The sequence below is a fragment of the Pseudophryne corroboree genome, chromosome 10 (genome assembly GCF_028390025.1).
Source record: "Pseudophryne corroboree isolate aPseCor3 chromosome 10, aPseCor3.hap2, whole genome shotgun sequence".
NCBI lineage: Eukaryota > Metazoa > Chordata > Amphibia > Anura > Myobatrachidae > Pseudophryne > Pseudophryne corroboree.
This window is the reverse complement of record NC_086453.1, coordinates 254440680-254452809: the sequence shown is the minus strand read 5'-3', so window position 1 is coordinate 254452809 and position 12130 is coordinate 254440680. Positions and strand designations below refer to the sequence as shown.

At 45.8% G+C, this 12130-nt stretch overlaps 1 long non-coding RNA gene across 1 annotated transcript in view; it reads right to left on the bottom strand.

Moving 5' to 3' along the window:
• The window catches only part of LOC134966443 (uncharacterized), a 37029-nt gene extending 25625 nt beyond the window's left edge, over positions 1 to 11404 (bottom strand). The window contains exons 1-2 of the long non-coding RNA XR_010188651.1: positions 11346 to 11404; positions 6648 to 6745 (exon numbers count right to left, since the gene is read on the bottom strand). This is a non-coding gene — a long non-coding RNA (uncharacterized LOC134966443). The remainder of the gene's footprint in view (positions 1 to 6647; positions 6746 to 11345) is intronic.
• Positions 11405 to 12130: the final 726 nt, after the last annotated feature.

Genomic DNA, 12130 nt, shown 5'->3' with positions numbered 1-12130 from the left:
TCCTATAAGCCACGCCCCCCGCTCTGTAATGCCGCGATCACCGGCATTACACTGCAGGGGGCGTGGCTATGATGACGCGATTCTGAACCGCGTCATCAACTGCCCGGACCGCCCACATTTCACACTAAGTGGGCGGACGGGCAGGGGGGACCCCGCGAATTGGGAGACTTGCCTGCTCTTCCAGGGGGCCGGGAGGGTCACCCGATTTTCGGGAGCCTCCCGGCCATTCTGGGAGAGTAGGCAAGTATGGACTGATGTGAATGGCCAAAATATTCTCTGTAAAGCGCTGCGGAATATGTGTACACTATATTAATAACTGGTAATAAATAAATAAATAAATAAGAGGGAGTAAGACTTTTCCCCTTTGAGCAGCAAACACTAATTTAAGGGTCCACATAGATATATATTTAAAGGTTGTAACAGGGCAAGTCTGCCCGCATGCCGGATCCAGCCCCCCCTTCTCCCACACCTGTCGAGTAGTCCTCTGCCCAGGCAGACGTAGGGATGGCCATTAGTGCTACTGCCATTGATGGTTACCAACGATGGTGATTTGTGAGTCAAACCATCGATGTCAGCGAAGTATTCTGTGCATAGCCATCGATGGATTTACCATCAGTGTTTATGCGCATGCGCAGGGTGCTTGCTCTTCTAGGTAAGAGTCGGGAGTCGTGAGTTGTGAGTGACAGCTTAGCCTCTTAAAGAGGAGGGACATCCCATTCCTGGCTCTTACACATAGTGTAAGATCCAAAGGCTGCGCATCTTGCATACAGCTACCATCGATGGTGCATAACCATCTGGTTATACACCATTGATGGTAAAAATATTCAACATTGGCTAGAGACCATCGATGTCCATACCTAGGCAGACGGCTACCTGGCATGTTTGGGGTCGCAGCGACTGCTTGTGATATCACGCAGCCGCCGCAGCCCATCCTGCAAATGGTCCGGACACGCCTCCATTGTCCGGTCTGCACCCCCCCAATGCTCTGTCACTGACTCTGACATAATGCCATAATGGCATATGTTTCTTTAGATGCATCTCATGTATACAAGATAAGACATCAGGAACATCTTATACATCCCATAATAAATATACATACACACTGTAGTATAACCAGCAGGACACAAAATGTAAGCTTTATAAGCATACTTGCCGACTTTCTGGCTGCTCTCTCCGGGATAGAGCAGCCAGGTCGGCTCAGCAGGGGGGCGGGCAGTGATGGGCGTGCAGAGGGGGGCGGGCCAGAGGCGTGATGGAGGCGGAACGGGGCGTGGCTGTGGGATCGCATCATGTAAGCCCCGCCCCCACTGTGTAATGCCGCTATTACTGGCATTATACAGCAGGGGGCGTGGCTATGATGAAGCGATTCAACAAGAATCGCGTCATCGCCTGCCCGGACCGCCCACTTTACTCGCTAAGTGGGCGGCCGGGCAGTGGGGAACCCCCGAAATCGGGAGACTTGCCTGATCTTCCGAGGGGCCAAGAGGGTCACCCGATTTTAGGGAGCCTCCCGGCCATTCCGGGAGAGTAGGCAAGTCTGTTTATAAGTATACATTCTACCACCTCGTGTTGTAAGACACCTGTCTTTCCTTGCTGGCAGCTGCGCTCTGGTCCAGTGCACTGATTGAGCACTCATATCCACACACACGGCACACTTTATAAGAGAAGCTGATACCACTGGACATATGCAGCAACTCTGTACTGGTCCTTACACTGCATGTTGCTGCTGCGAGTGCCTATGAAGCTACCCACCATTTACAAAATGCCTTTTATAGTGTGATCCTTTAGAAAATATGTTTTCCCAACTGTGTTTATAATAAGCTTCAAAAATGTGGATGAGGATTAATATATGTGAAAGACTAATAAGTGTATTGTTTATTTTGCATAATAAAATACTATTACATTGTTCAACATTTCTATATAGATATTGCAGTGTGTATGTATATTTATTATGGGATGTATAAGATGTTCCTGATGTCTTATCTTGTATACATGAGATGCATCTAAAGAAACATATGCCATTATGGCATTATGTCAGAGTCAGTGACAGAGCGTTGGGGGGGTGCAGACCGGACAATGGAGGCGTGTCCGGACCATTGTATTAAGGAGCAGCAATAGGTTACAGCAACAACGATTATAGCGATTACAGTCTAAGATGGCGCCGCAGATGGCTGCCTCGGAGCTACGCAGCTCAGCCAAAATACCTGTTTCCCCTTGTTTTCCCTTGCCCTTGTCTACCCCACCGGTGACCAAATACAGCAGGGAAGACCTCCTAAGTTGGAGCGCTCCCGAGGTGCTTACCACACGTTCGGGCCCGTCGGCGGGCGGATCAGCGGCCCTTGCAGCCCTCGCTGCCCTTGCTGCCCTGTGTGGCAAGGATGCAGACGTTGTGGACACCGAAGTGGATGACCGAGCGGCCGCACCCCCTCGCAGCCCAGGTGGCAACTGGCGAATGGATCACCGGCCCCGGAAAGAGAATGACGGAGGCCCTCATGTCGGCCCTAGTAGAAGGACCTGGACTCAGAGGAGAGGCTGTCACGCAGGCGCCCTAGTGAGGTGGCGGCGGCGAGGGCACCGGTCTGCACTTCCCGCGATCCTGCTTTCGAATGTGCGCTCACTGGCAAACAAGTTCGACGAACTGTCCCTCCTTCTGGGCAGCACAGGGTCAGGCATTACAGGGTCATCCATCCTCTGCTTTACGGAGACGTGGCTGGACGACCATATTGCGGACAACCCGATGTCTCTGCCGGGCTTCAGTCTCTTCAGGGCCAATCGCTCCAAGGTTCTCTCAGGAAAAACGAAGGGTGGTGGCATCTGCTTCTACATCAACGACGGATGGTGCACCAATGCCACGATCATAGGCAAATCATGCAGCCCTCACCTGGAGATGCTGAGTATCAACTGCAACCCCTTCTATTCCCCCCTGGAATTTGCCTCAATTGTCCTTGTGGGAGTGTACACCCCCCCTTCTCGCCTGCGCGAACGAAGCCCTGCACCACCTGGCCATATGTATATCCGACATAGAACAAAAACACCCAGACTCTCTGCTTATAGTACTGGGTGACTTCAATAGAACTAACCTGAGCAAGGAGCTACCTAAGTACAAACAACAAGTCACGTGTCCCACTAGAGAAGGGTGCACCCTTGATCACTGCTATACTACCCTCAAGTCTGCCTTCCGGTTTATCCCGCGTGCTGCACTCGGCCTATCTGACCACTGCCTCGTCCACCTACTCCCTACCTATACACAGAAGCTGAGAGCAGTTAAGCCTGTCGTTAAGACTGTTAAGAAATGGACCAATGAGGCCAAGATGAAGCTCCAGGCCTGCTTTGACTGCACGGAATGGGGGGTCTTTGAAGCCTCGGCAACTGACCTGAATGACTTGACAGACACTGTCACATCCTACATCAGCTACTGTGAGGACATGTGTGTACCTACCAAGACTTACCGCATTTACAACAACAACAAGCCCTGGTTCAATGCCCAGCTCAGGCAACTTCGTTGAGCCAAAGAGGAGGCCTATAGCAGCGGTGACAGAGCACTATACAACCGTACTAGGAACTCTCTGACTAAAGGAATCAGGCTAGCAAAAAAGCGGTTCTCGGACAAGCTAACAAACGATCTCTCCACCAATGACCCCGTATCTGTATGGAAAGGAATGCAATCCATAACCAACTATAGGAAAACATCAAAGTCCACCGCCATGCACCAAGACCTTGCAGATGAACTGAACCACTTTTATTGCAGGTTCACAAAAGAAGTCCCCTGCAACCCAAACAATCACCTCTATGATGCCCCAAACACCGACTGCCAACCCCAGGCACTGCAAGTCACCCAAGAAGAGGTGGAGGCATTGTTCAAAAGGAAAAGAAAGAGATCACAAAACGGAGACCGTTTGTGATAACCCGGCGCTGTAATAGTGTAAATAGTTATATATTTGAGATGTTTCAGCAGCTAAGCATAAACAACTTGCCAGGTTGCAACGTTAAAATCTAGAGAGAAAAAAAGGAGGGGAGTATGCTTTGCGCTTGAAACAATATATCAAAAATTAGATGTGCAGTCGGACAAAGAAGATAGACTCAGTACAACTTCAAAATGATAATAATAATAAAAAAACACTTTTATGGTATCAATTAAAGCAGAGTATGCCACATATAGAATGAATTAAAATAATGACAGTTTTACAATTTGTTAGATAAACTGAACTGAAAATAAAAATAAACATAAGAATAAAAATAAAACAGTTAAATGATTATATTCAAATGGTGATAATAAAAAAAAAATCACAACACTGGCGTCCCAGTGTATTATTTTGGGTTTGTAATTCCCGCAGGGATAATTGACAGTCTCACAGTCTCAGATATTAATATAGTTCTTTAAAGGAAAGGTGCAATCTGTAATTAATGCTCCCGTGCTGGTTCCTGCGTTAGTGTAGAAACAGGGTCCTCATTAGATGAAATACACGAGGAGTAATAATGTGTGCTTTATTTCCTGTTATAATTACAGCTGGTAGTTGCCGTCTTTCCCGGTAAGGTTTTGTTAATTATAAATATAGCAGCAATGTTCAATTTAGATGGATTTAGCCGCCGTGAACAAACTACTGGGAACAGGTGTTAGGCCCCACAGCGGGGGTCACACAGAACTCACCCGACCAGTGTTTGTACAGCCGTGCGGCAATGATGAATCCAGCGTGCGGCAAAAAGCTGTGACCGAAGCTGTCACGGTTGTGCTGAGCTGCGGACTGGGTCCTTTCGGCGGGTATCACCAAGTGAGAAGTGTATCGAGAGTGGGCGTCAACGCGTTTCGTCTCCTAGCAACGGAGACTTCCTCAAGACGGATCATTTATTATCATTTTGAAGTTGTACTGAGTCTATCTTCTTTGTCCGACTGCACATCTAATTTTTGATATATTGTTTCAAGCGCAAAGCATACTCCCCTCCTATTGTTCAAAAGGGCCAAAACCAGGAAAGCTCCGGGTCCTGACGGAGTGTCACCATCTGCCCTAAGAGCATGTGCGGGTCAGCTCGCCCCTATATTCACCAAGATCTTCAATAAATCGCTGGAGCTACAGAAAGTCCCTTCCTGCCTCAAAAGGTCTACTATAGTCCCGGTCCCCAAGAAACCCACTATCACGAACCTGAACGACTACAGGCCGATAGCACTGACGTCTGTGGTCATGAAAACGTTCGAGCGTCTGGTTTTGAATCACCTGAAAACTGTGACTGGCCCCCAACTGGACCCCCTGCAGTTTGCCTATCGCTCGAATCGGTGTGTCGAGGATGCAGTCAACCTGGGCCTGCACTACATTCTACAGCACCTAGACATTCCCGGTACCTACGCGAGGATCCTGTTTGTCGATTTCAGCTCGGCCTTCAATACAATCCGTCCCCAGCATCCTCCACCCCAAATTACTTCGCCTAGGGGTCCCAGAAGCTACCTGTTCCTGGATAATAGACTTCCTGACAGATAGGACACAGGTGGTGAAAGCGGGGGAATTCACCTCTCAAGCGCGGTCCATTAGTACAGGGGCCCCTCAGGGCTGTGTCCTCTCACCCCTGCTCTTCTCCCTGTACACAAATGACTGTACCTCAGAGGCGCAATCAGTAAGGATCATCAAATTCGCCGATGACACCACCGTCATCGGCCTCATCAAGGATGGGGACGAATTGGCCTATAGACGGGAAGTAGACCGGCTGGCCCAGTGGTGCATCCACAACAACCTCGAGCTCAACCCCCTCAAAACTGTCGAGATGATAGTGGACTTCAGGAAGAAGTCATCTAGTGCACCTCCGCTAACGATTGCTGACAGTGTGGTATCGCTAGTGGACTCCTTCAAGTTTCTAGGGACCACAATCTCCTGGGACCTTAAATGGGGGTCCAACGCTGACGCCACTGTTGGGAAAGCGCAGCAGAGGTTGTTCTTCCTCAGGCAACTAAGGAAGTTCAACATCCCACAGAAGCTTCTGCTCCTCTTCTACTCCGCGATTGTGGAGTCAGTACTGTGCTCCTCGATACTCGTATGGTACAGCTCCGCCATCGCGAGGGGCAGATGCAGGCTCCAAAAGGTGGTCAGAACCGCAGAGAAGATCATCGGGGCCGAGCTTCCCTCAGTCCAGGACCTGTACTTGTCCAGAGCTAAAAAGCGGGCAATGAAGATAGTAAAAGACCAGCTACACCCCGGCCACAGCATGTTTAACTTGCTTCCTTCAGGCAGGCGTTACAGGGCTGTCCCCGTCAGATCCACCAGAAGCCTCAAAAGTTTCTTTCCCCAAGCGGTCCGCCTGCTGAACTCCTGAACATTGACTGACTAGACGTACATGTAACTAACTTGTGTTCCTACGGTATACCTATCTGTGTAACTTTACTTGCCACCCCCCCCCCCCCCCCCCCCCCACACACACACACACCTGCTTACCTGCTACCTACTTGGCTGTTGTATAGCAAACCGAAGACAAATTCCTAGTATACGCAAGTATACCTGGCCAATAAAGCTGATTCTGATTCTGATGGATTCGTTTCTGACACTGGACAAATGTGATATGCTGCTAGATCTGTGCAGTGACTATATTTGCATGTTTAAATATAAAACAAACTTTACTTATTGCCACTGATACTGGAGATTAAAAACAGAGCTCAAATATCATACCTAGGGTTTTGCAGTAATGATGATGGATAACAGTGTATTTGTATTAGAGCTTCAGCAGTCTGTTACCAGTTCAGCAGTATTGCTTCTTAATGGGAAAGCTATAAAAACATAACGAACAAAGCAAAAATAGTCAAATGCTTAATTCCTATGATATGCTCTTGAATCTGTCATCTATATGTTTGGGTGGGGTGTGCTAAAACTGAAATCTAAATTGCAGTGTACAAATAAAGCAGCCAGTATTTACCCTGCACAGAAACAAAATAACCCACCCAAATCTAACTCTCTCTGCACATGTTATGGGGGTAATTCCAAGTTGATCGCAGCAGGAATTTTTTTAGCAGTTGGGCAAAACTATGTGCACTGCAGGGGGGGCAGATATAACATGTGCAGAGAAAGAGAGATTTGGGTGTGGTGAGTTCAATCTGCAATCAAAATTGCAGTGTAAAAATAAAGCAGCCAGTATTTACCCTGCACAGAAACAAAATAACCCACCCAAATCTAACTCTCTCTGCAAATGTTATATCTGCCTCCCCTGCAGTGCACATGGTTTTGCCCAACTGCTAAAACATTTCCTGCTGCGATCAACTTGGAATTACCCCCAATATCAGGTGGTCTTCTGGTTGCCGAATGTCGGGATCCCGGCGCATAGTATACCGGCGCCGGAATCCCGACACCTGGCATACCGACACATATTCTCCCTTGTGGGGGTCCACGACCCCCCTGGAGGGAGAATAAATAGCGTGGCACGCTTAGCGTGCCACCGTGCCCGCAGCGTGGCAAGCGCAGCGAGCCCGCAAGGGGCTCATTTGCGCTCACCACGCTGTCGGTATGCCGGTGGTCGGGCTCCCGGCGCCGGTATGCTGGTCACCGGGAGCCCGGCCGCCGGCATACCATACTACACCCGTTATATCTGCTCCCCTGCAATGCACATGGGCCCTCATTCCGAGTTGTTCGCTCGCAAGCTGCTTTTAGCAGCATTGCACACGCTAAGCTGCCACCTACTGGGAGTGAATCTTAGCTTATCAAAATTGCCAACGGAAGATTCGCAATATTGCGAAAAGACTTCTCTGTGCAGTTTCTGAGTAGCTCGAGACTTACTCTTCCAGTGCGATCAGTTCAGTGCTTGTCGTTCCTGGTTTGACGTCACAAACACACCCAGCGTTCGCCCAGACACTCCTCCGTTTCTCCGGCCACTCCTGCGTTTTTCACAGAAATGGTAGCGTTTTTTCACACACTCCCATAAAACGTCCAGTTTCCGCCCAGGAACACCCACTTCCTGTCAATCACATTACGATCACCAGAACGAAGAAAAAAACTCGTAATGCCGTGAGTAAAATACCTAACTGCATAGCAAATTTACTTGGCGCAGTCGCACTGCGGACATTGCGCATGCTCATTAGCGACTAATCACTTCGTTGCGAGAAAAAAATAACGAGCGAACAACTCGGAATGACCACCATGGTTTTGTTCAACTGCTAACAAATTTGCTGCTGCGATCAACTCTGAATTACCAAGTTGATCGCTCGCTAGCTACTTTTAGCAGCCATGCAATCGCATAGTCGCCGTCCACGGGGGAGTGTATTTTCGCTATGCAGGAGTGCGAACGCCTGTGCAGCCGAGCGGGTACATACACATTTTGTGCAGAACAAGACCAGTCCTGTTGTTACTTATTCTGTGTGATGATTGCTGCGACGAAGGTCCCGGAATTGACGTCAGATACCCGCCCTGCAAACGCCCGGCCACGCCTGCGTTTTTCCAAATACTCACAGAAAATGGTCAGTTGACACCCATAAACTCCCACTTCCTGTCAATCTCCTTGCGTTCGCCAATGGAAACATCGCTAGAACCTGTGCAAAACCACAAAGCTCTTTGTACCCGTACGACGCACGTGCGCATTGCAGTGCATGTGCAGGTTTGCCATTTTTTAAACTGATCGCTATGCAGCGAACATCGGCAGCTAGCGATCAACTCGGAATGACCCCCAATATGCGGTGTAGTACAAAAATACCTGCCTGCAAATACTATTTTGCCTTGAGACATGGACTAGACGGGAGTGTGCATCGCATCGCAAGGGACAATACATGCGTTGCAATTTGAACTAGACGCGATGCTATTTGAACTAAAAAGAAAATTTTTATTTGTGGATTTTAGTTCTGCTTTTAATACCATGATACCAGTATCTCTGGTCTCTAAGCTTTTTTCTCTAGGTTAAAAGGGTTTACGTGCAATTGGATTTTACATTTTTTGACTGATCGCCCCCAAGTAGTTAAGCTAGGTAGTTTTGTTTCTAGCGAGGTGCAGTTAAAAACTGGTGTGCCTCAGGGGTGTTTCCTGAGCCCATTATTATATTCCATATTTACACATGATTGTTTTTCAGCTGTCGAATCTGTTAAGGTAGTGAAATTTGCCGATGATACAGCGGTATTTGGTTTGATTAGCGAAAATGATGAGGATGCTTATAGACAGGAGGTTTTTAGATTGTTAAAAGGGAGTAAGGAAAATTGTTTGCTTTTAAATACATCTAAAAACGAAGGAGTTGGTAGTTGATTTTAGGCGAGGTAGTCGAAGACCGCTACTCCCTGTTTTTGTGAATAGCATGCATATTGAGGAGTTAGATTCTTTCAAGTTTTTGGGCATCTATATTTCCAGAGACCTAATCTGGTCTTTAAACTGTACCTTCTTAGTTAAGAAGGCGCAGCAGCGCCTTTTTTTCTTAAGACGACTTAACGCTGTTTGAGTACAGATATGGGGGGTCATTCCGAGTTGTTCGCTCGCAAGCTGCTTTTAGCAGCTTTGCACACGCTAAGCCGCCGCCTTCTGGGAGTGAATCTTAGCTTCTTAAAATTGCGAACGAAAGATTCGCAATATTGCGAAAAGACATCTCGGCATCTGCGATCAGTTCAGTGCTTGTTGTTCCTGGTTTGACGTCACAAACACACCCAGCGTTCGCCCAGACACTCCTCCGTTTCTCCAGCCACTCCCGCGTTTTTCCCAGAAACGGTAGCGTTTTTTCACACACTCCCATAAAACGGCCTGTTTCCGCCCAGAAACACCCACTTCCTGTCAATCACATTACGATCACCAGAACGAGGAAAAAACCGTGAGTAAAATTCCTAACTGCATAGCATATTTACTTGGCGCAGTCGCAGTGCGGACATTGCGCATGCGCACTAAGCGGAAAATCGCTGCGATGCGAAGAAATTTACCGAGCGAACAACTCGGAATGACCCCCATAGTGACTACGTTTTATCGCAGTATACTAGAGAGTGTTCTGACTTACGGGGTTACAGTATGGTATGGGAACTATACTGTGGCTGAGAAGATTTCCTTGGAACGTGTGGTCAGAACTGTAGGCAGGGTCATTGGTGTATCACTTCCATGTTTACATAATCTTTATGAAAAGTGAGTGTTAAAAAGAGCTAGAAACATATTGGCAGATTCTAGTCATCCAAATTACTCAGTTTTTTAGAGATTACCATCACAAAAACGCTCTAGAAGTGTACGTACGCATACAAAATGTATGCTTAATAGTTTTTTCCAACAGCTATACGTGCACTAAACGGTTTAACGAAATGAGATAAATTATAAGTAAGACTTGTTGTATTGTTTGTTTTATTGTGCAGGATGTTTATTGGAAAATGTCATTGACATTTCATTTGTCTTGTCTTGTTAATGACAATAAAGTATTCTTATTCTTATTCTTAAATAGCATGCGGGAATCGCACTGTGTGTGGGCACCATTATTAAACAAATAAGACATTTTAGATTATTTTAAAATATAGAATATTGTATTGTTGGGTGTACAGAGGCTGTTTCTTTCTGTAAGAGGTCAAACTCCTCATCAACAACAAGGCATTCAAATGACAATAGTTAAACCTAAAGATAAAATATAAAATCGGATTTTCAATCATATAAAAGTTGGGGCGCTCCCTTAAAACCATTTTTTCCACATTTGGGTCCAGTTTGGACCTTTATAGGGATTTGCAGCCTACCTACTAATATTTATAAGCTATATGATCGTCATATTCAAACACTACATTCGCGCAATATAAGATCCGTATTTTATATATATATATATATATATATATATATATATGCAAAACACAAGTCAAGCAAGCGCTGTTAGGGGCATATTTACTAAGGTGCAGGTTTATAGAAGTGGAGCTGTTGCCCATAGCAACTAATAGGATTTTTTTATTTTCTTACTACACTATGAGCACCTTCTTGTCTTGTTGTTCTATATTTAATGTATAGATATATTTGCCGGCAAGGGTCTCAAAAGAGAAGCAGCTATGAAGTATTATTTTAACATTGTTTATTCACTGTTTTTTTTTTATGATAGCGCCCCGGGTGTTTGTTGTATATGTGAGCGAGTGTGTGTGTGTGTGTGTGTGTGTACATATATATATATATATATATATCATGCATTTCAAAACACATTTAATAAAAAGTAAAGTGTATATGTACAGTATATAGGATTTGTGCCAGCATCTATAAAATGGAAAGTACCTAGCATTTACACATAAAACATAAAATTTGATAGCAGATAACAATCACTTGGACCATCTAGCCTGCCCTAATACATAATCAAGAATTATATTAGAATCCTTCATTAAATATTCTTGTTAGTTGCCATGAGTACATATACATTCTGGATCAGACACTAATATATTGTGTGTTGCTCATTAATGCACTTACCAAAAGTCTCTAAATCAGGCTGGGAGAGGAAAGGAAGTATCACAGCTTTATATAAGTCTACAACTAAGATTCGGTTTCATTTTTAATATATGTCCTATAAATAGTCTGTAGGTGTAACAGTTAAGAGGAAACCGTAAGTATGAAAGTAATGTGAAACCTTCATTGGGTAAGATGCAAAAAGTAAAATAATTTAACATAAAAAGAATCCAGAATCTTGTGTCGTAAAGATTTCACTAGCATTTAAGAAGAATAAGCAAAGATTTTGATAGACCCTGCTAAAAACAGAAGAAAAGGATCCATGTATATATATATGTGTGTGTGTGTGTGTGTGTGTGTGTGTGTGTGTGTGTGTGTGTGTGTGTGTGTGTGTGTGTGTGTGTGTATATACTAAGGTGCGGGTTTATAGAAGTGGAGCTGTTGCCCATAGCAACTAATCATATGCTAGACAAATGATAAGTTAAACATGATTGATTGCTATAGGCAACATCGCTACTTCTATAAACCTGCACCTTAGTAAATATACCCCATAGTGTAATGAACCCATACTTTTATCTCAGGACTGCCCGCCTATAAGGCTGTGACTGCTAAACATTTCATGTGCTGCCAGCAGAAGGGATGGGCTGTGTATGGGGTATTATATGCAGTACACTACATCTGGCTCTGATACCAGCCAGTGCCTCTCCAGCCATTGACCTCACCGCATGTCACTGGCTGGAGCTCCCATTTAAAGTATGTGTCAAAGCTTGTGGACAATCCCTATAGTGGGCTTTGGATTTGAAAGTCTT